Source organism: Dermochelys coriacea, chromosome 8 (genome assembly GCF_009764565.3).
Source record: "Dermochelys coriacea isolate rDerCor1 chromosome 8, rDerCor1.pri.v4, whole genome shotgun sequence".
NCBI lineage: Eukaryota > Metazoa > Chordata > Testudines > Dermochelyidae > Dermochelys > Dermochelys coriacea.
In genome coordinates this window covers 48072487-48098272 of record NC_050075.1, presented here as the reverse complement: position 1 = coordinate 48098272, position 25786 = coordinate 48072487, and the positions used below count along the sequence as shown (strand labels likewise).

The 25786-nt window shown below is 46.8% G+C and overlaps 1 protein-coding gene across 7 annotated transcripts in view; it reads left to right on the top strand.

The window, feature by feature from the left end:
* The window catches only part of PBX1 (PBX homeobox 1), a 249883-nt gene that overhangs the window by 4752 nt on the left and 219345 nt on the right, over positions 1-25786 (top strand). The gene's annotated exons all lie outside the window — the stretch shown is intronic.

The window sequence follows — 25786 nt, the reverse complement described above, 5'->3', positions numbered from 1 at the left end:
TGATTACTTTAGGGTACTGTGGTTTTATGGCAGGGGGTGTTCTCCTGTAAGGGTGGTAATGACATCACAACACTCATTCTGCTGGTTCCCACTTTTCCAGACCTCCTACCGTGCACTAACACACTTATAACACATCCCAGGAGGGCATTTAAATTTTAAAAGCAACAATTAAAAAATAGCAGTCATCAATCAAGGGTGATCTTAAACAACAGATGCTCAGGGAAGGACATTTAGCAACATCCGCTGCCATGTATTTATTTTATTTTTTGCAATTTTTAATTTTATTTTCCTCCCTCTGAATGGGTAAAATCCTTTCTTATGCCTCCCAGAAAAATGAACTGCATATAGGCAGCCTGATCCAATAGCTTCTTTTTTAGCACGCTGAGAACTACTTGCCTTTTTTTTCCCCTCCCCTTTTACCAGCAGGACGGTAACAGTCAATAATTCATATCTAAACTATATAAGCAAGGGCATGACATGAATGAAAGTGACAATAAATATGATTGCATGCCCAGTTGATATACATTGATAGTTACACATGGTGGGGGAGAGCAGCTTTTGGAAACCCGAATCTGTCTTTTTTAAAATTATATATATATATATATATATAATATATATAAGCCTCATCATGTTAGCAGCTGATTGAAAATGTGGTTACTTGACTCTTGTAATATATATAATATGACTAAGGAGGCCCTTTGTTAAATGTTGTTTGAGCAGCTTGTAACCTAGACAAAGCACCTAGCAGTGGCATTCAACTCTCTGAAGTCCTTAGGGCTGTATTGCCAGTGCCTGACCTTATTGAAACGCCGTTCATTATATATTTCCTATAATAGAATGGAACCTGTATATGGTTCCTATAATGTAATGGATGCTGTATATATAAATATCAGAGATGCCTTGGAAATCCTGCAAATGCCTTTTCTTCCTCTCCTTTTATTTTCTATTAGCCAAGAAAAAGACTTGTCTCTCTCTCTCCCCCTCTTTTTCTCTTATTTGTTTTGTTGAGAATGTTGTCTATAAAATGTTGGTGGTTGGCCCAGTCTCTAATCAATATCTGCCCTGGTTTGAAATCAAAGCAGTCATGAAGTTGTAGGGGGTGATTCTTTTTGAATTAGAGCAACTGGAAATACAGCAGGAAAAACAACCCACATCTCCATCCGCTCTAATATTTGGAGAAGCTGTTGGGCTATAGGGAATTGGAGCGAGGTGGGAGCATTTGAGTGTCCATAATGAGTGGGTGTGTGAATTCCGATCCCCTAATTAAAATCTAGAGAGACATTAGGTCAAAGTGATGACAGTGCAAACAAAGAGCAGGTGTGGATGGGTACTGTCTCCCTTTAATCATTCTGGCTGGATTGCTAGACGGCAGGCTGCTGTGTTAAACAGAATAACCCCCCCCAAAGAGGTAAATTAGGATGGCATTTGGAATGAATTTTTATCAACCCCACTATATGCATATGGAGAATAATAATTTGCTTTATAAATGGGTGGGGGGGGAAGAAAATAAAAGAAAAATCCATCACACTTGAAACTAAGAAAAGTGCAGGTGGTATCTTTATTCTTCTTTTCTTGGACCAAATTCTATAGCTGAGTAGCCATGGTCTTCCAGAGTTGAGCCTCATCCAAAAGGAACATATGGCCTAGTGCAATCCAAGGTGCAGGTGTGCAAAGGTGACAGTTAGGGCTAAGTTAGATTTCCTCCCCACGTCTGAAGTTCTGATGTGGAGTCAGCAGGGTGGAATCCACTGTCGGATAAAATCCTGGCTACTCAAGTGGCTTGTGGTTCTGGTGGGGCGAGTGTGTGTGTTTGTGTGTGTGTGGGTGTGTGCTCCATTCATCCCATCTCAAGCGTTACAATGTGTGGAAACGGGGATTCGCTTTCAAACAGCTTGATTTAAGTGACTCCAGAGCCTGATGGAGACTTTACCACCATCTCCCGCAACATTACGGCTAATATTTCATAGTGTTAACATTGTCTGAGCAAACCCAAAGTGTCCATGAAGTTTAGAAAAGGAGGTTGTCTTTACTGGCTGGAGTCCCCTTTTGCAAGATGACTCTTCAATTATTTTAAAGGATTTATAGGCATGCTTTTTTATATATATATATAAACTTGTTTGCTGGAATCCGTTAGTTTATTTTGTCTATTTCAGAGTGATGTCTTTTAAAAAGTAGTAAGTCGAGAGATTTGATTTGAGGTTAATGCAGGAAAAATTGTTGCTTAAATGTACACGTGATTAGTCTCTGCTAATTTGCAGTGTTTTTCCTTCTTTTTCGGTTGCTTCGTTGTGGGCTAATTGGTAGGACTAGCTTCAAATGGCTAATTGGCTTTTTGGAATAAAATAATAATAAAAATAGCAGCCATCATTGTCTCAAATGCAATTGATTTCCCAGTTAATAGAAATTTTAAATAAAAAAATTGCACTGGCAATTATGAAAAGTTTGCAAGGGGTGGGGGTTCCTGTGTGTGGTGTTCTGTTTTTTTTTTTTTTTAAAGATGATTCTCTGCCTGAGCAGAATTGCTAAGTAGAGGAATCAGGCAAGGCAAACGCAGGCGTGCGGTCCTTGGATAGCAAACTGGAAAATATCTGCTGTCAAAATGCAGCAGCGTCTATTTCAGCTGTGAGCCTTTTCCAACTCCCATCTCGTTTGATGGGAAATGGAGAAGAGAGAGAAGGTGAACGCAGGATCTATGATGATTTAATCCAATTGCTTCTCCTTAAACATGAGACGGGATATTCACTTTTTCGCTTCTTTTGTGGACGTGGGAATATGAAACACGTTTTATTTAAAAAGACCCTGACTTTTATTTATTTTTTTTAAATTTCTAAATTATTTTTTCCCTTCTATGTGTCAAAGTAATTCAGGTATAAAAAGAAAATTAATACACCCCCAACAGATGAAATTTATTAAGTGGAATATTTATAGACAGCAATGATTAGCTGTGCAATTGTTGTTGATAGTGGTTTTGGTTTGTTTGTTTGTGTTTTTGTTTTTAAATTTTGAACATTGTAGCTACATAAGGCACTTCTTAGCTACCCTTCTCCTATGCATTATCTTCATGAAAGTTAACTCAAATCAGCTTGTTGGAGGAGGTAGAATATTTTATTTATTTTTTGTTTTTTGCTTTCTTAGCACCCCTTTGTTCTCTCTAGCTCTCTGCCTTTCTCCGTGTTCAATTAACACCCCCATCACAGAACTGTAGTCTCTCTCTCCTTTTTTTTTTAAATGTCTGCTACTGTATTTCACTTCTGACACCGCCCTTATTATTCTTGCCTGCCATTTCTTTTTAATATAGCAATTACATTATGGGGTTTCTTTTCTTTTCCCTCCCTCCCCCCTTTCATTTCTTTCTTTAAAGCTGGAAGAAAAAAGGAGGGCCAAGCATGTGTTGTATGCAAGTGAATGTTTCCTGGGGTGCATCTTATCAGTGAGAGAATGGCCAAACCAAGGCCCTGTCTGCCCTTTATAGGATACGGTAGCATGGGGCAACTTTTTTTCGGCTCTGCTTTTTGACCTTTATGCATCACTTTAAAACTCTGCCCTCAATTTCCTGTTCTTCCCTTAAGCTGGGAGTCAGCAGAGGAGCCCAAGGAGCATTAAACACCCACATTAGAATGTCAGTGGCAGTTGTGTACTTAGGGCCTGATCCTGCTTCCACTCCTGTTGTCTTCCCGTAGCGGAATCAGGGTCCTAACTCCTTCAGGCTCCTCTGCAAATCCCAGCCTTGGTTCCAGCGCTGCCCGCTGCCCTCCAAAGCAAAGCAGGGTTTAGAAATGTGCTTTTTTTTTTTTTAAAAAGCGGCTGCTGTTCAAATGTTTGTAACTGCCCTTTTGAGTTGTGCACTGTTCTCCTGGCGACCTTGCGTGGGATCCACAGTTGGCATGTGCCTCGAGGTTGGTTTAAGAATATACAACCGGTGGCAGGGCGTGGGTGGGAGGGGAAGAGTGGGGGAGGTTTAGACTTTTCTGCCCCAACGAACGCAGCTTGGCGTAGGCCCCTGAAGGTTGCCAGATGCTGGCTGCGAAAGCCTTTGCAGGACTCTTGATTCAATTAGTTCCAGAAACGTAGCATCTTTAGAGGGAAAGGAAGAAAAATAGGAATGAAGGAAATAACTGCACAGAGGGAAAGGGGTTTTCGAGGCGGGGGGGTTGACTTAATTGGAGACCACATGCACCCTTGGAAGGGAAAAGTTTGCGACGTGACAGGGCCTGGGGTGTGAATGAGGATGGGGCATAAACCAGCAGCCCAGACTGGGACTGAAGACAGACATAGGGTATCTATTGATGGGACCTGCCTAGTGGGGATGACAAATGCAGCTCTCCCCTCAGGTGCAGGTCTCTCCTGTGCTGCTGAAATGTCCAAAAGCTTTAGTTTTAATTGTAATTTCTCTACTGTCGAGGGGAGGGGACGGGAGGGTGGGGGGTCTGTACAAAGATTCCCCCCCCCCCAGCTTAGAACAGAGCAGACAAAATTAGCGTCCTCAGAATTGGCGAGGCAATGTGAAAGGAGGTGGAAACTGAAGGCCTGCGATTGACTCCAGCCTGGCAATGAGGGGGACAACTGGGGCGCTATGGGGTGACGGATTTTTTTTTTTGTGTCCGTGATGCCAAATAAACTTGCTGGTAGCTGCAGAGATGGAGGTGCTCCCCCCTGTGTTATTCAGAGGGAGCTGAATTGTGCAGTCTGGCGGCCTTGTTTAACTAGGGGGCCCGACGTGAGGAGAGTCCCCTGGCCAGCTCTGTCGCACTCGGGGATAGGCTTTGATTGGTCTTAAATCTCTCCTGTGCGTGCCAGCTGGTGTTGGGGTACTTCGGGTTGGGTGGCTGGATCGGAAGATGCGTTGGGATGAGGTGGGATTCCTGCCGGATTAGTCCGTTGCAGCTCCCCGAACTTGTGGTGTTGCCTCGGCAGCATTCATTCCAGAGACTGCCTGCCATCACCCCTGGACTAGATGCCTGGGAGACTGAGTGGTTCGTGCCCAGTTAATTGATTCAGGCAAAATATTTCCAGGAAGTGTGTGTGTGTGTGTGTGTGAGTGTGTGTGTGTGTGTGTGTGAATAACATTTGATCAAAGATCCCTCTCACCTGGATATATTCCATTCTCCTTCTCCCCTCCCCCTGGTGTGAGGTATTTTCTCAACTCCTTTTCTTGCTCCCTGAGCCCTGTTCATCCAAACCTCTCTTGATGTTTCTGAAACATTTCCTCTGAAGACTTCCGTTAGAGGAATAGTTTTTTGCATCTTGTGATCTCAATAAGGTAGCTGGAAACAACCATTCTTTAATCCTAGCTCCTGCCACTGACTCCCTCTGTGGCCACGAGGAAAATCTTTTAGGCCCAAATTTTCTAAAGTGACTAGTGATTTTTTTTTTTTTGTTGTTTTTTGCGCGGGACTGTGCCCCACTTGAGACACCAAAAGGGTTTTCAAAAAGTGCTGAGCATCTGCCTGCTGCAAATTGGGCCCCTTCCAGGTATCTCAGTTTGGGCATCTAGAATTTCTAGTCACTTTAGATAATGTAGGTTATAACCTCTGCCTCAGTTTCCCCACCCGTAAATTCGGGCTAATATTTAGCTGCCTCATGGGGCATCTGTGAGGAATAGAGAATGTTTCTGAAGCATGTTGGAGAAGCTATATAAATATTAGGACTGTAAATGGGCTTGTAGTCTGCAGATACATCTATTTTTTAAGGGAATAGTAACAAAAATAGAGCAATAGTGAAAATGTAAGATATAAATATAGAGAGAACTGTATTTCACAACTAGATTCCTTTTTCCTCCTCTCTAGAGGTCATTATTATACACAGCAATTCGTAGGGAAAACCGTGTGGTATTCCTTTTATACCTTTGTAATATTGCAGGTTTGGTTACATTGAGATGATGAGGGATGAGAGGAAAGATCTACCAGATCATATCATCAGCTTCTCCTACCCAATGATCCGGGGGACTAGTGGCTAAAGCTGGGAGTTTGGAAATCGTGGCCTTGGTCGTGTTGCTTAACCTCTCCTGATCTGTAAAGTAGGCATACCACCTCCCTGTCTCCCAGAGCTACTGAGAAGCTGCATTCATGAATGTTGGTCAGTGGTTTACAACTTCTCTGCTGAGATGTGTTTCTGAAGTTCACGTCATTATTTTTTCTTCCCTTGGCGTTGTAGAGGCTGGGGGTGTTTGAAAACCTGGTGCCATCTCCAGCACAGTCTGTGCTCTGGAGAGGGTGCACCATGCCCTCTGCGGGCGAGATTTACATTTCTCGCCTGCTCACCTTTGCAGAGGAAGGGTGGTCCTGTGGTCAAAGCACTGCAGTGGGTGGAGTGCCCCACTCTGCCCATTGTGACCTCTGGGCCTTCGTCTGTAAAATATTCCCGTGTCTATTTAGATTGTAAGCTTCCCAGGCATGGCCTGACTTATGTATATGTACAGTGCCTAGCACAATGGAGCTTTTAGGAGCTACAATAATATAGCAGTCTGTTCAATAAGCTACAGTAAAATATAAGAACATTATGTACAGCACTCTATTTCACTGTAGGTTATTTGTTAGAGTAGTTCCTAAAAGCCCCAGCCAAGAGCCAAGTGTGTGGGCATGCTCACTCTCTAGCTGTTGAAAATGCCACGGCCACAACGCTATGCCTTCAGTCACTTCCCCTCCGCAATCAATAGAAGGGCTACTCGGTGGATCGCTGGGTTTCCATGTAAATTCTTTCCTTTTGGCTTTGAGCAGAGGCTTCCCTGTCTAAAAATGAAAATAATGATTGGAAAAGTAGCCCAATCAGGCTGTGTTCTGTGCAGCCTCTCTCGCAGGTGTTCCGGCCCCAACTGCTTCGCAAAGTTAAATAACAAGAGACAGCGGGCAGTATAGGTATAAATGACAGAAAGCAGTAGTGTGAAGATGCTGAATAAATTAAAGCATTCAGTTCTCTGGCCAATAACAGAGTGGGAGAGGAATTAAGAAGCATACAGGCACAGGGAGATCAGAGACATTTTCTCCTGAAACAGAGAGTTGATGAGAGACATAGGAGGCTATTTATTGAATAATAACTTTTTGTAAATGAAACCCAAATTAACCAAAGAATTAGTCACTTGCCCTTGTGCCAGTAAACCACTCCCTTCTCCCTCCTTTTTAGCTAGAACAGTATTATTGTGACCAGTGCACTGGAAGTGGAAAGCTAGTCTTTCAGCAATGCATTATGGGATACAGTTGTTCGGAGGGGATGGGTGGCAGAGGGGAGAGAAACCCTAATCTCCATTTTCTGAATCAACGAATCCCGTGGCGCATGCTGCTCGGCAGTGACAGGCTGAGAGAGTTTATTTTCAGTTAAAGGATTGCTCCCTAAACGAGGGCCATGTCTACGCCTTGCCGCGGTCGGGTTTTTCCAGGGCTTTAGCAGGCGAGGTGGATTTACACCACCAATGGAAGAACTCCTCCCGTTGCTGTAGTGAGTGTCTACGCTGAAGTGCAAGAGCGGTGCAATTGCAACGGAGCCACTGTAGGGTTTTGAGTGTCGACAAGTCAGCGCCCAGCGACGGTGGCGAGGGACTTGTCAACACTTGAAACCCTATGGCAGCTCCGCTGCAGCTGTGTTGCTGTAGTGCTTGAGTGTAGACCCTCGCTACAGCTACGGGAGGGGTTAATCCTCCTCCCTGCAAGGCGGTAGCTAGGTCAAAGGAAGAATTTTTCCGCTAACCTAGTGCTGTCTATACCGGGGGCTAGGTCAGCTTAACTCAATTGTGCAGCAGTGTGGAGTTTTCACACCCCTGAGCAACGTAACTGGGTCAACTTAACTTTCGAGTGTAGACTGTCTTAGGCTGATGGAAGCGTTCTTCCATTGACCTTGCTGCATCTACACCAGGGGTTAGATTGGCAGAGCTCTGCCACTGGGGAATGTAGGTTTTTCATGCTCCTGAACTCCAGAGCTACATCATCCTAAATTTTAAGTGTAGACTAGGCCTAAATCAGAGTGCAGAGTGGGGGAAAAGCCTACTACTGGCCTTGGTTGGTTGGATCCTCTGCTCTGTTCTTTGGTCAGAGTTGTCTGTCACAGGGATCTCTCGTAGGCAACATCCCAGTTTTGTGTGTGTGTGTAACTCTTCAGATACTTTTGCCAGAGAGACTGGCCATGTGCTCTGAGGCAGGGACTAACAGATCCTGGATTTTAGTCTCTTTAGTGGGAGGTTCCCATATTCCTGCCCCTCTTTAATTTGGATCACTTCTTCCCATCTTTCTCCATATTCATCTTTTCCCTGCCCTCCCATCTTTCTCATCTGCAGTCACTAGCCTGTCTTGCCACCCCTTAATAGCTTTCTTCTGGTCTGGTGAATAGAGCTGGAGGGACAGGGGAAAACCATCGGCAGCAATTTAATTGTTTAAAAACCTGACACAGATTTTCTTTCTTTTTTTACATTCTGGTTTTCCTGACAGCAAACATTAGACTCGAAAAGGATCAGGCAGCTTTATGGGGGAGCTGCACAGATATCGCTGTTGCTGGACACTACTTTACTGAGCTGTGTATATCCATGTCTCCACCAGATGAAACCATCTACCTGTGCCTGCAACACAGAAGTGCAGTACATTGTGCATTGCTCTTGTATATTTTGCAAAAAGGCCAAAGCAATCTAGCTGGATATAATAGGCTTCAATGTATATTTTGAGAGGGTATCTAAAACATGCATGCAACCTTAATGATCTTTTATTTGTAGAAAAGAGCTTACCCAAATTAACCTTTTGCTCATGCTAAACAAAAGGAGCAATTTTCCCCCCCCCTATTTTTAAGAAGGTGAAAAATCAGGTAGTGGGGAAAAAAAATCCCTACCCATGTTACTAATAACTATGATACTTAAAATAATTACTTTCAGCATTTCATGTCAACTACATTGGAAAAATTAGCTAAAACTGAATAGATTTTAAAAATGTAATTTGCATTTCCTCACTGCTGAGGATGCCTTGATTTTTGTTTCTTTTTTCCACTCACCATGGGCAGTGAAACTAAACTGGTCAGTTTCAAGTTCTGTTTTTAGTCAGTTTCACATCTAGGTTCTTCTATCAAAATATTTGCCCTAAACTACCTGACTGCACGACTTAGACCCTAGAAGAATAAAATCTAGTTTCTCTCCTGTTAGATAACATTTTACTAATCAACATCACTGCAGAATAAGAAATAAGTAATGAAAGGTGACCTTCAAAACTACCGTACCTGGTTCCTAAGTCTCTTCACTGTTCTTTGCTGCCTGATTCCCAGTAGCTAGGCTGAGTCCCAGATCCTACAAAGACATAGTCACGTGCTTAATTTTATTTGCTGTGAGTAGTCCCCGTCTCATCAAATGTTTTGTGAGGTTGCAACCTAGAGGGAGACTGTCTGCCTATAATAATCTGAAACGTTTATTTTTGTTCTTTCAGAATAAACTTTGAAAAATGCAAGCTCTTTGTGTGTATGTATGTGCACGCATATACACACACTCACTCACTCAGTTTATGTGGGCTCCTGGTCTGATTCTGCAGTGATTTGACAGTACAATGAAGCGTTAAACATGATATAATAGTTGAAGCATGCCAGCCATGGCATGGATAGACATCTACCAGTTTCACTGCAGTCAAGAACTATACAAGGGGCAGACTTAAGGTTATGCATTAAAGCATGAAGTTCCTGACTTTTTAAAACATTTAAGATGGCAGAATTATAGATCTTTTAATGTGGCCTTTTTTTTTTTTTGGGCATTAAGTTGCACTTTGGGATATCATGATATGAATGTCATTGGACAAAATTAGATTTTTCAGGTCAGAAGGGGGTTTATTTTGATCATTGAATCTGATCTCCAGTATAAAACAGGGCATAGAATTTCACCCAGTAATTATTGCATCAGATCATAACTTCTGGTTGGGCTAGAGCACCTCTGTTAGAGACGCATTGAGTCCTGGTAAAGACTTCAAGTTATGGAGAATCTACCACCTCCTTGGTAAGTTGTCATAAATCGTTAATTACCCCCATTTAGAAATCGGGCCTTTATTTCTAGTCTGAATTTGTTTAGCTTCATCTTCCAACCTTGAGATCCATGTTCTGTTCTTGTCTGCTAAATTAAAGAGCCCTCTACAGTTGGAGATCTTTTAAAATTCAAATCTTTGGAGTTAGGGGCCAAACTCCCCCTGAGTTCACAGGGAGTGGGAGCTGCAGTATACAGGGAAGTGAGTTTGCAGCGAATGCATGGGCTATCCCTGGCTGTTGAACCCAGTCAGGAGAGGTTGCCAAAGTGCTGATGCTGTTTGGGGAAATTTAAAAATCTGAGGAGCAGTGACTTGACTTACACACTTGTTAACTGAAGTAATGCAGTTTCTTAAGCTTTATATATGGAGAGCACCTTGTGGAATATTTATTCCTTTGGATATGAGTCAGCCTCTTACCTGCTTCAGCCTCAAATTGCTGGTGATTTTGGATGCATAAGTTGCTTGGGTGCCTATCTTGAAACCTTTTGAAGGGGGCCCAATTTGCAGAGGCTAGGTGGCCTGCCCCTTCTGAAAACTGGGGTGTCATTTGGGCACACAAAGTCGTAGGCGCTCTTGGAACACTTGGGCCATTTTAGCACATCAAGAGTAAAGATTCAAAAGAGGCATAAAGATAAGTGCATCTCCCTGAGCCAGGGTGTCCTGTGCATACAGGGCCCTGCATGGTGGGGCCGGCACCTACTCTGCTTGTGAATGGGGCAGATATGGGGGCTGCTGTCTATTGCATGTGAAGCTGCTAAGGTGGTGGGGGAATTCTGCACCTGCGGTTGGCTGGAAAGGTCTCCGAGCTCAGTAGCAAATATTTCATTTCCTCACTCTGCGAATACCTGAGCAAACATCCTTCCACTGGTGCAAGGGGTGGGGGCTCTCCACTGCAGCCTCACTGGGAGGATGAACTATTGGAGTGTCTGACAGAGCAGGGCCTCTCCCCCCCTCCAGGTCTCCTATTGCTATTTGCAGAACCTGTGGCCTGAGTCAGTGTGGCATTTCCCCAGCTGGCTGGAATTTACTTTCTGTCTGGCAGGGCCATTCTATAACATTTGCTCACCTGGGTGGCTTAAGCTTCAAAGCCATGTGGAGCAGCTGATCCTGCCTCTCTGTGACCCTGATTCCTCATTGGTGGGTGGGAACCAAGCAGGCAAGCAATGGCTCTGACTTTCCTTGGGAATTAATAATAGGGGGATGCTTATCTGCTATTACTGCTCATCGAGGTAGCACCTGGGAAAGATCAGGACCCCATTGGGTTTGACTAGATGCTGTATGGACAAGAAGGTGGGGACAGGTACTTGTACTTGGTGGTGTGGGCCCTGTTTAAGGGTCCTAGACACCATTTGACCCTTTCTCTCTTTTTTGCGGGGGAGGGATAGCTCAGGGGTTTGAGCATTGGCCTGCTAAACCCAGGTTTGTGAGTTCAATCCTTGAGGGGACCATTTAGGGATCTGGGGTAAAAATTGGGGACTGGTCCTGCTTTGAGCAGGGGGTTGGACTAGATGACCTCCTGAGCTCCCTTCCAACCCTGATATTCTATGAACAAGATGGTCCCTGAGAGCTCGCAGTCCAATCTGCTTCCCTTTGCTAAGGCTGGCTGACTGTCCATCTCAGGCAATGTGGTCTAGCTCACGGATACTCAGGCCTCTGTGGTTCAGGAGTCAAATTAGCAATCAGCATTACCCAAATGAGCCACAACAGTGTGAATTTCATTGGTTCATTTACTATAGTACTGTACAATCCTATTTAAACAGTATGGCAGGAAATATTTGTGTGTGTGTGTGTGTGTGTGTGTATATGTATGTGCGTATATATATAAAATTTTCTCACAGCAAAATGACTGACCAAGTATTATTATTTTATTAACTACAGTTGGTTCAGAACATAGTAAAAGCAGCCTGATTGGTTAATAATTCAATCACACCATGGTTTAATATCGCGTGCGGCAAAGAGCTGCCGGAGGCGCATTGAAGAGCCACTCGCAGCTTGCGAGCCTCAGTTTGAGCATCACGGGGCTAGATCAATGTGCATGGAAGTGGAATTCAAGACCTTCTGCATCTGCACCGATGGGTCACTGAACGCTGAGGACCAGATCCTCAAAGGTATTTGGGCTCCTAACTTTCTTTGAGGAGCCGGGCCTTAAGCGCTGTGTCTGTTTCCCCATCTGTAAAACGGGGCTCATGGTTATTTACTTGCTTCCCCCTGGAGAGGTGGGTGGGTTAATTGGTTAATGAATTTTACTATGTGTGTGCGAGAAGGCCCTGTAGCAATGCCCTTCTGCTCTCTCTCTCCTGCCTGTCCTACTCCTGGGTGGAAGAAGTTGGGCTCCTTTCTGAGCCCCTGTCATTAGATTGCCTGACTGTAAGGCTCTGGGCAATGGATCTTTGGCTGTAGGGCACCAGGGATCAGGAGGAAGATTGCTGATTTCTGGGGTGTGGCTTCTAATCCTCCCAGACACTGGCTGTTCCTTCTGTCTGTCACACATGGTAGCCATTCTGGATAGAGAGGATTATAATGCCTGGTCTGTGAGGCCTGGCTGTGTTTCCCAGCTGTCTCCTGCCTCCCCTGGCTGATGTTTCTCTGCTTGCTCCACCTCCCTTCAACCAGAGCAGATGCAGGAGACAGAAGTTCTGCCTCTTCTGCTCCAGCCCACTGCGAGCCAGCCTGTGCACACTGACCGCAGCCCACTGGCAGGACATGCGTTGTGTGCTCCTGTGCGGCAGAACGGCTGGACCAGTGGCTACCTCCAGATCTGCAAAGTCAGTGCTTGCTGGGGTTGAGGCACAAGGAGCGGCCTGCCCAGGAAAGGATCCATGCTACAGATAGGGTGGGAAAATGATCGCAACAGGTCAGGTCCAGCACCTGGCGATCTCAGCTCTGCAAGGCCTACGCAGGCTTGTTGCTCCCTCCTCCCAGGGACCCCTTCTTGTTCTCCCCAAAGAAACAGCTGGAGGGGCCCCATCCCCTCTGTCACCAACCTCTTCGGCTCCTCTAGAGACTTGTTTGGGCTCCCAAGAAAGGGGGAGGAGACAGATTGAGAGCCGCAGCAAGGGGAGACCTTTTCTGGCCCTGGAAAGGAGGTAAAAGTTGGTGGCACTCTAAAGAGATGCCCATCAGGAGCTACGTCTTCCTATGGAGGACTCCAGAGCTCTGGTCTTGCTGACCCTCTCCGTCCCTTCTCTCATTCTCCTGACCTTCTAGGGCATGTCTGGAGACTTTCAGCCTCAGGCCATCCTCTCTGACAGGGTCCGACTCCCCAGAAGGGGACCCCACCGCCACTGATGGCAGCCTTAGTAGGTGGGGTGTCCACTCCTTTTCCAGGTCAGTCCAGGGAACTTATTTCGTGTACTAGAAGCCAGGGTGGCTGGGCTTGTGCTGTGTCTGAGATGCTTCATCTGGTGGGATGATAGGGCAGTGGTGGGTCATCATGGGGGAACTGGGCCATCATCCTTTATCACTGACCCAGAGAAATTGGTCCTGCTGAAGTCCTTCATGTCTGTAGCCGTGCGGACTGGCTCAGACATGTCCAGATCCCTTTGCCCGGGTGGAAGCGCCACAAGGAAGTTTTTCAGTGAATAGAGACAGGGATTTAGGTCCGGGACACTGACCATCCACCCCCAGCTGGAGCTATTGGAACCCTCTTGCTGAATCACACCCTGCATTTGGAAACTCAGTCCACTGCTGCCTTCCCCACCGTCCTGTGCTCAAGCCCTGGCTTGTGGACAGTTCCTGGGACTGCCTGAAGGATTTCAGCGATGAGAACTCTTTGCTTCTGTGAGAAGAGAACATCATTCGTGTGCTCCTGGATTTTTGGTCTGTCTTCTCCACCTTGTGTGGGCTGGGGAATTCGAGGCCAGGGAACCTTACATCTGTACCTGGTCATTTGGTTGCAATGATGCAGACTTTGATGGGGTCTCACCAGCCCAGTTTCTGCCTAGGGAAGTTGTCTTGCTAATCTATTAGAATTCTTTGTGTGTGTCAATGAAGTCAGGGATAATGGAGAACCAGCTGGCTTAATGTATTTAGACTTTGAAAGGGCCTTTGGTGACAAAGTCCCTCAATTAAAGGCTACTGAAAAAACGAAGTGGTCATGAGGTGGGAGGCCAAGTATTGTCCTGGATCAAAAAAACTGGGTAAGAGATAGGAAAAAGAGTGGGAATAAGTGGCTGATTTTCATTGTGGCAGAAGGTTAACAGTGCGCGTCTTAAGGTCCCATAATGGGTCCCATGTGTAATATATTAATGATTTGGAATGGGGACGGTGAGCAGTGAGGGAGCAAAATTTTGCAGATAACACAATTATTTAGGTTAGTCAAATCCAGAGAGGACTGTTCTCTCCAAAGGCAGGTGATGTGACACTAGATGGGGAGTGCTCTGAGTTACTACAGAAAATTCTTTCCCAGGGGTCTGGCTGGGGGTTCTTACCCACATGTGCAGGGTCTAACTGATCACCATATTTGGGGTCAGGAAGGAATTTTCCCCTGGGTCAGATTGGCAGAGACACTGGGGGAGTTTTTTGCCTTCCTCTGCAGTGTGGGACATGAGTTACTTGCTGGTTTGAACTAGAGTAAATGGTGGATTCTCTGTAACTTGAAGTCTTTAAACCATGGTGTGAGGACTTCAGTAACTCAGCCAGAGGTTAGGGGTCTATACAGGAATAGGTGGGTTAGGTTCTGTGGCCTGTGACATGCAGGAGGCCAGACTAGATGATCATGATGGTCCCTTCAGACTTTAAAGTCTGAGTCTATGTTAGGAGCTTCACAGGGGCTTATGCTAAGTGAATGGGTCCTGATGGCAGATGAAGTTCCCTGTCGATCACTACAATGTGATGTAGGTTGGAGGGCAACATTTGAACTATTCCTATATCTTACAAGCTTCTAAATAAACTGCATTAGCTGGGCGTCCTTGTAGCCAGGTCAATGAAGACTTCTACTCAGTGTGCAGCTGCAGTCAAAAAAGCCAGCAGGATATTAGGAAGCATAAGGAAAACATACAGATGTCCTTATATAAATTGGTGGTATGCCCTTATCTAGAACATTGTGTGCAGTACTGATCACCACCTCTAAAAAGGATATTGCAGAATTTAGAGGACAGTTCAGAGATGACAAAAATGAAGCCAGACTGGGATTTTTTACATTAGAAAGGAGATGAAGAAATCTCTAAAATGAGGGGTATAAAAAAGGTAGACTTGGGAGAACAGACGCTCTTGATCTCCTAACACAAGCAGTAGGGGGTGTTCAATGAAATTGGACAGTGGCGAATTTAAAACTGATAAAAACGAGATTTTTTTTTTCCAGACAATGCATAAAATGGTAGAACTCGTATGGTAGTAATGATGCCATTAACGCCAAGAACCTAGCAAGCTTCAAAAAGGATTGGACATTTTGTATTGATAGCAAGACTATCCAGAGTTAGTGATTTAAAAATTAGAATCAAAAGGAATATAAAACCTTATGCTTCAGGTTTTACACCAATGTATGACTAGTACGGATTAGGATGAGACATTAATGAGGGAGCAGTTCTCCTCACATCTGCCTATGGGGGGGGGGGGTCTGCACCTTCCTCTGGAGCATCTGGTGCTGGCCACTGCCCTAAACGGGATGCTGGGCTAGAGGGACTTCTGGTCTGGTCCAATCTGACAGTTCCTCTTAATCTGTTGCCTTCTTATAGATGGGGAAATGGGCTAAGTGACTTGCTAAAGGTCTTTCTGGAGGTCCGTGGCAACCTGCATCTAGAACTCAGATCTCCTGATTCCTAATCTAAGACCTTAGCACATGACTCTCCTAGGTGGTTGAAAAGCAGAGTTTTGCAGAGTACACTGTAGAACTGCTCTGTGGAACACATGTTCTAGATGTCTGTGCACAAGGTTGCTCAGACCTGGTGCGTGCGTAGGTGTGCGTGTGCATGCACTGTGGAATAAGAGAACTGAGAAAATAGGAGAGGTCTCTGGCTTGTCTTTCAGTCCCTACTTGTGTCCAACTGGAACGCTGTAGGATGATTAAAACTGAAATAATTTTAACAATCTTTTTAAGTTTGGCCATCAGTGCTTCTGTTTCTTGTTTAAACTCTGTGCCTCTCACTCTTGGATGGCAAAGCTTGACGGGTCACTTTCCCTTTCACTGTATATCTAGGTTTGCATTCCCAAAGCTACCAAGAGAATGTGCAACCGAGTCTCTCTTCTGCTTTCCATAGTAGTATTGAGAACTATTTTGTCTCATTTGCATTAGCAGCAATGATGTTCTCAGGACCCATTGCTGATGATGATTGTCTTCACCGGTCACATTTTTCTAGTGGAGAAATAGGCAGGGCCATAAAATCTGAGAGCATCTCTGAGATGCTGTGTGGCCCATTACCTAGGGGCCAGTGCAGCCCTGTGCCTACAATATCCTCTTCAGTGCTTTGCCTCTCCCAGCTTCAAATGTTTAAAGTGTCAAGGCTCCCAACAATTCCCTTGACTATTCCCCAGTCTTGTAGATCACTGGGTATGACTGGTATGAAATTTTTCCCTATATTTTCTTTTTTATTTAAATTCATCCTGTCCTTTCTAAGTTACTCATCTCCTTTGCTGCTCTTCATCCCCTTGCGGTCTTGGAAGGTACCTAGGTATTATGGTGATACACGTGGTGTGGGTATACTTGGGTATAGCTCTCCATGTAGCAGACACACGATAAAAGTGGACTGTTGGGTTTTTATTGGCCAAGACCAGTTTGAGACTCTTCATGTCCCGTGCCAGAGTGAAAGGCATCACTAACTCAGCATATGGCGCTGTGGTCCTTACCCTGATGAGATCATCTAGAGCAGGGGGGAAATGTTGAATCCTGAACCAGGATCTGGGATGCCATTAAACATGGCTCTGACTTACAAACAGAGATGGCCCTGTACCAAAATCCCGGGTCCAGATCAGGTTTCAGATCAGAGTTCATGGGAGAAGATGAATGCTCAGAAGCTTGCAAATCAGGTAGAGGCGTCAAATCTCCAGGGGCAGGGTTACTTGGATCTGGGGTTTTCGTTTAGGTGCTTCTTTCCTCTTCAGAGATTCGGGGACTGATTCTCATTTTACAAGACCTTTAACACTTGACCTAAGGCCCTGCTATACTGGCGGGTGGCTTTAGCGTCAATGCACATTGGTTCCCATGTTACTAATACCTTTTTATCTGCGAGTCCCCTAGCTGAATAAGGGACTGTGTGTGCATTCAAAATAATTCCTATTTCACCTTTAAGGCAAAGCCCCTTCTTGGAGAGAGGTGTGCCCTGTTGATTCCTGGCTGCAGCTTAGCCCTGATTTTGGGGAAGAGGGAACATGTAGCCCCATCGGAATGCTCTCCCTTCATCTGCTCTTTAAATAAGTGCTTTTTGCAGCTATCTTAGATTTTGTGGGGAGAGGGGAGGGGAGCTGAAGGAAGAACAAATGAGAACCATATAAAGACAAATGAGAATCAGATTTAGGAAGCAGACTAGACAACCCCTTTGAAAGAAGGGAGGAGGGGAGTTATTGCTTTAATTGGTCTCCTTCTCGGGTTCCAGGCAATAATAAAAGCTGATTTTTTTTTTTTCTTTTTTCTTCCAGAATTTGGCCTGCTCCTCTCCCTTCACCCTTTTCCCTCTCTTCGCCTTTTATTTACTGTTTTCAAAACATCTCTGGATCCAACAGCAACAGCGTCTCCTACCCTTCCGTGAATCAGGTTACCATCCAATCCCAGCTGACCTCTTGCCCGCTTCCCTTCTCTTACTGTCTGCTTACCCGTCTGCGGTCCGTGCTCTCTGACCAAAGCTATTTCTAGCTGGTCTGTGTTGGCAGGGAAGCGTTTTGAAGTCCCCCATACCCCCAACGGTCTTTTTCAGCAAGCCTGGGAGCAAACTCCTGTAGGTTTCTGTTTGTGTTCTTTGGTGGCGGATGAGTCTTTAATTCTTCTCCTGAGACGGTTTTTAATCTGATCCTTTAGGTGTCTCCAAGATTTTCGCACTCCCCATGTGATTTACAGATGGCCCTGAAGGGAAGAAAGGCGGTGTATATGGTAGATCATTGTTTCAGTGTCTCTGTAAGATGTGAGTTGTCCCTCAAGTTTGTTCCTCTAGGGGCTTGTTTGTGACTGGCGCCAGATCCTCAGCGGAGAGGGGCTGTTGTTGCAATAGCCAGCTGCTGGGTCAATTCTGCACTTACCTCAGAGAGATCTGGGTTCTTGTGTGTGCGCTGTAGCCAAATTCCTGAGTCGTTTGGAGCTATGGGGAACCTGCCTTTGGGATGGATGATCCTGTAGGAGATGAGGGGTTTTCTATCTCCAGTGGAGGCTGTTGTTCTGTTTGGCTTTTTGAGGCGGAGGGGAGAGCGGGGTCTTTTTTAACATGTATCAAGGACTCCCAGAATCCTCTTCTCCACCCAAGCTTGGCTGGGAATGGAGAGCAGTTCTCTTGGGAACCCGTCCACCTCTGCAAGTTCCCTGTCTGTCATAAAGGCCACTGAAGTCACTGCCCTGGCTGTGGAATTCAGCCTGTTCCATGCTCGCTGCGATGCACATGGGGCAGAACTCATTGCCAGCGAGATCAGTGGAGGTCTGGCCATTGGCTTCAGTGGCCTCTGCATCAGGCATGTGGGGCAGTACTTAGGCGTCATGTCAGTACCTGGCTTGTTTGTTGTGTTATGGCTGGGGGAATAAGAAGACCTTCCCAGGCTGGAAGAGGTGCAGTACTGGTGGCGATAAGAGCACACAGCTGGGAACTGGGGTCCTGGGGTACTGGGCCAGACTCTGCGACTGACTCACAATGTGGCCTTGGCTAAGTCACTTAACCTCTCTGTGCCTAGGCTGGTCCCCTCACGTGTAAAACACTGAGATCCTCTGGGGAACGGGGCTTTAGAACGGCTGATTTACATCAGTTCCAATTTTCAAATGGGCATGCCCAGAAATGTGTGGGAATTGCCGACACCCCTGTGTGCGCTCATAAGCTTTGACCTCTGTGCTTGAATAGGAGATGTGCAAAGGTGTGCGTTTGCCATTGTATTTGAAGAGGCTGGGCTTATTAAACAGTCTAGATTTATATCTGGCACCTTCCCCCTTCCCCACCCAAGGTAGCTTCATAATTGCATCACTTACGAAGATGAGACACAAGAGCCCCACACACCATGCTGTGGTCCATTCGCTGCAGATATATGCACAGTCATGCAGGTCACGTGTGCCGTTCGGAAAGTCCTGCCTGAGGGCCTTTCCTCTACAGCCCTGGAAGGAGTCTGGGGCAGAGCCCGGATTCGAACACAGGCCTCCTTCGCTCTCAGGCCTGCTCAGCATTGACGTGGCTATCCTGCCTCTGGCTATGAAGTGAAAAGAGACACCCCCTTTTGTGGCTAGAGGCCACATTAGCTGCTCAGCTGGGAGGAAATTTGTGGTAGCCCTACTGCTGTTGTTGGCAGCACAAGAGGGAATGATTGATTAATACCTGCAAGGCAGAATATAACCGCAGGGCCCTCCAGCTGCAGATGAGTTTGCCTTTACCCTTAAAAACTGAGGGGGGAACTTTGTCGCTGAGGGCTTGACAGATCCCAAAGGCCAGCCTTGGGCAGGTGGTCTGGGGCTGGGGGGAAGCAGTGTCAATTACACCCTTGATTTCACCACTAGAGGTAAAACCTTTTGGTCATAAGCTCTCAAACCTGTCTCCCCCCCTCCTCCCCCCCCCCCCCCGTGCTGGGCTTATATTTTTGCCCCTTAGGCAAGGCTTAGGGCAGAAGGTGGGGAATCAAAAGCTCGGATTAGCTTGGACGTTGTTGTGATCCCTAACTAGGGGCTGCAGGCTACCTCCCTGCCCCCCCCCCCCGAAGGCTGGCTCAACCCATGAGGCCCATTTGGTTGCTTTAAAAATGCAAGCCCTTGCGGTTGGCCCCTGGCCCGCTGCTAGCAGATTTGTTTGAGAAAACGCTGCCTCCTGGGAAGGGAGTCTCCTCAGAGCAGGGAGCTGGAGGCCAGTTGCTGCAGTGGGGATGGGGGCTGTGCCTCTCTCCCCATCCTCCCACCCCCCTCTTTCCGTTGTTCCAGGCTTTTTTTGGAGGAGTGTGGCATGAGCTATGCCTGGTGCGTTCCACTGCACGCTGCTTTGCTCTCTCTCTCCCAGCGGAGTTCATCCAAAGTTCGTATCCAGCCCATGAACAAAGTGGCTCAGACCTTTTCCTGACTCCTCACCCTTTGTCCTCATCACTCAGTGACAGACAGGAATCAAACGCCTGGGACGGGCAGGGGTGTGTGTGAAAATATTCCTGTTAGCCGGGGGACGGGAGAGGGAGGCTGGGGGGAACTCTTGTCTAAACAGCTCCCCGAACGCCTGCCCAAGCTGAAAGCCGAGTTTGTTTTCCTTGGAAGGGAAGAGGATGTTCAGCATTTTTAATGGCACATGGGAGGATTTGAACACAGTAAAGGAGAGGTGGAGATATGAGGGACGCGGGACAGAACAGGGCCCAAAGGACAGGCTCCTCATGGGCGTGTTGTGTTACTGAGCACACTGGCTCATGCTGAGCTGGGCTGGAGAGGGGGAGAATGCAGTTTGGTTCCCTTCCAGAGCTCCGTCCCTGCCCCGTATAGGAGAAATGGATCCCCTTTCACAGAACTGGCATGTGGTGCTGGGCAAATCTCTTTTGAGACCCTGCAGAGGGAGATGTTTGGTGTGTGTGGGGTACACGTAGCAAACCATTGCACTTCTGTAGCTTGTTCCGCTCAGGACTGTGTGTGGAATAAGCCATACTGTCCAAAGCTACATTTTGAGGGTACCTGCCGTGGCCACACTAGGAGCGCTTTACTGGTATAACTATCCTGGCAAAGCGATCATAGTGTAGATGTGATCTCTGTGATAAGCCCTTTCACATGGCAGCTGCCCGCTAGAGGGGTTTTGTGCTCTAAATTTGGCTTACTGCAAACCCTCGGCTTATGCTGGCTGGGGCAGCCCAAGGTCTGTGGGTAGGAAAGAGTGGATACAAAACAGAAGGCAGCAGGTCTATGTTTGTTTGAGTAGGGTTTGGTCCTATCTTAACTCGAGTGAACGATCACACTTGAGTGTGGACTGTCACCAGACAGTTTTGCTCCAGGACATGCGTGTTTGTGGTTTAGCATAGGCTGAACTCAAACTCTACTCTATCCTCCCCTGTAAATGTCTCTGCCGTCCCTAGGATCTATACGCTCTCGTATGTAAATGCGGCACCCCGGTGGCCAGTGTAGTGACCCCTGGGCACAGCTGGTAGGCTCAAGGCAGCCATATTGCAGTGGTGAGTTGAGCGCGCCTCAGAGACCTTGTTGAAGTGCTTGAGGATGTGAGGTGCTGTAGAAATGTAAGATGACACCTATTGCTAGCTGTAAATAGTGGCTTTGCCTAGGAAGTGCAGAACACTCTGTCCAAGGCAGGGGAAATAGATGAGGGAGTGGAGAATGGTTTCAGAGTAGCAGCCATGTTAGTCTGTATTCGCAAAAAGAAAAGGAGTACTTGTGGCACCTTAGAGACTAACAAATTTATTTGAGCATAAGCTTTCATGAGCTACAGCTCACGCATCCGATGAAGTGAGCTGTAGCTCACGAAAGCTTATGCTCAAATAAATTTTAGTCTCTAAGGAGTGGAGAATGTTATTACCTGAATTTTGGTCTGCCGGGGTCCCTGGATTAACATCTCAGCTTCTGAAAGAGGCCACGTAAGCTTTGCTGACCCCAAAGTTGGTTTTACTATTCGGCTAAAAGATAGCCCCCTGTTCCGTACCGGCTCAGAGAAAATCATGCTTAGTGAATTCCCAGCACTACTTCCGTGGCCTTCCATCCAGGTACTGAGCAAACACAATCCTGCTTGGCTTCAGAGCCAGTGAAATTGCACCCCACGGCTGCATAGCTGCAAGCTGCTGCTGCTTTTTTACACTGCAGCTTTTAACATAAAGCCGCCAATGATATGGTTTGAGGCTGGCACTTGGTCACATGTGTTAAAGAAATTTAGTGGGTGGGGGGGAATGAGAAAGATTTGCTCAAATGGTTTCAGTCAGTTGTACAAGTGCAAGCGAAGAGATGGTTTGCCCATTGGATGCTTTGTACGCAACTAGAATCCAAGCCACTGTTTATCCCTCTTCCCCTGCCACTACCTTCAAATGAGCAGGTGACGGGTGCAGAAATTGATTAATTCGTCTTTTTTTGTTTTTGTTTTGTTTTTTGTTTTAATCGCAGCCCCCCAATCACTCCCCCTTGCAAATACAGGATGAGAAAGGGGCTTCTGCGCTGGTCTGTGAGATGCCCTGTTCACCCATGGCAACGCAGCCCATGAAGGGCACGTCTGCGGTGCTGAGTTGATGGGTCTCTTTGAGTGCCTGAGGCCATGTACCTGCTGGAAGGCAGGAATTAGCTGCTGCCTTGTGTGTCGAATCAGAGAGAGTCAGAAAAAGCTGTTTTCAACTGTTTGCACAGTCCTAAAATAACTCATAGCCACTCCCTTCTAGGGGGCGCTACGCGAACGGTATTCAAACCGATGAACCTTCAAGGTTAAAATAGCTGTCTGTAGGCTGGGGAGGAGTTGGGAGAGAGGAATGGGCTCTAGGTCTATTCCCCCACTTGCCATAGGTGCCTGTGGAACCTCAGCCGAGTGGCATGACACGTTTTCTCTGCGTCTGTAAGCTTCTGACCCTACTCCTGTAACTGGATCCACATGAGTAGAAGGCTGCCCAGAGCCTCTGTTCAAGGCTCTGCATTAGCCCAGGTGTCTGCACGTGGAGATGCAAGCGCAGAATCGGGGCCTGAGTTTTTAAGCCTTCCAGCGCTCTCTGAACTAGATCCAAGTTGTCTGGAAAGGGCAAAGCACTGACTCTGTTTCCACACTAGGGAAGAAGCCCTCTCCCTCCCCCATTGCTGACACCATGGGTGGCTTTTAAGTGACATTGGAATCCCTAGTGTAGACATGGCTCCTGTATCCATAGTCCTTTTAACAGACGGTCTATTAGATGTGGCTGAAGATGTTTGATTGATGTGGAGTTATAGATGGCTGCAGGGGCTTTGTCTGAGTTTGGGCTCCCCCTGGTGTTTAGCCAGGGTGAGAAGTTTTTTGAAAATATCCCTAGTGTAGACAAGGCACCGTGACTGGCACCAGGATCAACGAGGATGGATGGAGAGAGATTATAAAGAGAAATAAAAAAGAAGTGTTTTCATGCTTTTTAAAACTGGCTAGGTGTTTGTATTACATTAGCACCGGGAGATCAGGACCTAATTGGTTAGGCACTGCCCTAAAGAGCTTGCAGTTGAAATAGACAAAGGAAGTATTGTGTTCCCCCCCGACCTTAGAAGATGGGAAACTGAGGCACAAAGCAGTGACTTGGCCAGAAACAGAGCCCAGATCTCTGCAGTGCCAGTGCAGTCGCTTAACCAAGCCACTCTTCCTCTCCCTGCTGTGGAGTGAAGCATGGATCTGCTGGGCCTGGGGTGAGGGTTAGTTCCAGGCCTCTGCATTGCACAGTTCTGGATTTAAAATCCACTAGCAGTGCCTGGGTGTAATTTCTCCTCCTTTCATGTAAAAATCAAGCAGGGCCTAATGGTGATGAAGAGATTGGATGTTCTGGAGTGACTGTGCTGGCCTGCTTGTATCTGGGCCCTGTGTATTCCCTGGTCCTTAACACATCTCTCATTTAAATGTGGATAAAATATGGTGGTAATGTGTCATTTTCCACCCATAAATCTACCTCTGTAATCTTCTTCTCCTTTTTTTTTTTCCCTTCTCCCCTTCAACTGTGAAGCATGCCTCCTGCCAATGTGCACCTCTTGTGAATGACTCAGTGACCGGAATACTGAGTGTCTCTGGGCTAAGTGCTCCGCAGCACTCTGCCAGCAAAGAAGAGGGGTGTGGTGTGTAGGGCTGATCGCTGAGCTGGTCGGAGTGGGAGACACCTGCCGACAGGACCTGGATCTTTCAGATCTGATCCGAAGAGTTACATCGTGCCTGAGTTGGCTTTTCTTTCTCTGCTCAGTGGGTACTTGCTTCTGTGGCCCGCCCCGTCATGGGGTATCTCAGTGCCTCATGATCTTTAATGCATTTATCCTCTGAGACAGGACAGTGCTGTTATCCGTATTGTAATGATGGGGAATTGAGGCGTAGAAAAAACTAAGTGACAAGGCCAAGGTCACACAGTAAATGGTAATTGAACCTAGGCAAGGTCCTTAAACCTTGAGCCAGTCGGCTTGGCCCGTGTGATGGTGGCAGCTCCCACAGAGTTTGAGATCCAGCTTGCTCTGCTTCCAAGGCAATGCAAGGATTCCCTGGCTACTGGCGTTGCGGCAGCCTCTGCCTGAGGAACAGAATGTGCAGCTTTGTTTCCTGTCTGATCTGTGCGTCGTCGCCAGGAGCCGCGGTGTAGGAATTGCCCCTCAGCTGGCAGTGTGGCGGATGGGGTGGAACCAATGTAAAATCCAGCTTGCCCTGCTTTAGATCTGCTGCCTTAAATCTGCCTTGTTGGCAGGAATTATTTGCTTTGTATCCATAAACAAAGCAGGGTGGGATCTGGAAGGCGGATCTGGGCAGTATCGTAAGCAGGAGCCCAGCTGTGAAAAGCTGCAGCGGTGACACAATTGCAAGTGAGCTGACTTGTGTCTCTCATCAAAGACTGAGCGCAGATACTGGGAGGCCAGGTCTGTTTCCTCCAATGCCAAACTTGAACGGTGACCTCAGCAATGTTGAGGCAGAATTATTTTGGAGCTTGTGCCAGTCAGAGATACTGATCTGTTGATCCAAGACAGTTTAAGGTACCCTACAGATTTGTCTGGGTCCCAAATGCTGGTAAGGGGACCAAGAGTAACCCATGATCTTTAGGAAAAGTCACTGTCTAGAACCCAGGTCCCTGAAAGAGGGTGGGGGCACCAGGGGAGGAAATCGCCATGGGATTTGCAGGAAGAGATAATTTTAATATATACTCTGTGAATCTATTTTAGCTGTTGCCTCTGCTCCCCCTGGCTGGCCGGTTTTGACAGCCTTGCCTGCTCCTATTGAAGTCACTGGCAAAATTTCCAGTCACTTCCATGGCAGCGGGATTGGGGCCCAAGTGGAATTGCTGAAATAATCCAAAAGAGCCCTGCTTTGATTGTGTTTCTGACCCAGCCAGACACTGGAAGCGCAAGTGATCTCACCAGGGAGCCTGTTCTCATCCTTTTCCTAATGCTCAAGAGGTTTGGGGGAGAATCTGAGTGGAGGTGGTAAACCCTGGAGTGTCATCTTCGAGCTCACGCATCCCCTCTGTAATGTGGTTGCGTTGCCCCCTCGTGCATTGGAGTGGCCTGCGCCAGGTTACCATAGTGGCTGTGGCTATCACTTGCCTGCAGATGAGAGCAAGGGCCAGGGAGTGAAGGGGGGACCCTAATCAAACAAAAAGATTAAATTGACTGGGGGTGGGGTGGGGTGAGAGAACGATGCACGTGTAGCTGAAACGCCTAGATGAGTATTAATTGTTGTCATGACTCTCGCCTGTTCACAGCGACCAAGATGTGAGCTGCTCCAGGTGTGACATTGTATGCAAATTTTTTAGTAAGCTTATTTGCAAATAACTCGCATTATGGAGGTTTGATGGCGGTGAAAGGCATGGGATTTGTCTCCTGTCTAGCGACACAGCAAGCTAACGCTGCCTTGTTGCCATGGCATATCTCTGTTATGGGATGGGGTGAGGGTGGGCAGCCACTTCCCTTACATAACACGTAGTTCAGCCTCCATTTTCCTTGCAGTTCTTGGCCCCTCTGGTGGGTCTACTGAACTGGGGTGATGAGTTTGTGACATGAGCTGGCCCTGAGGCCCATGAAACTCATCACACGGAAGGAGTCACAGAATATCCATTAA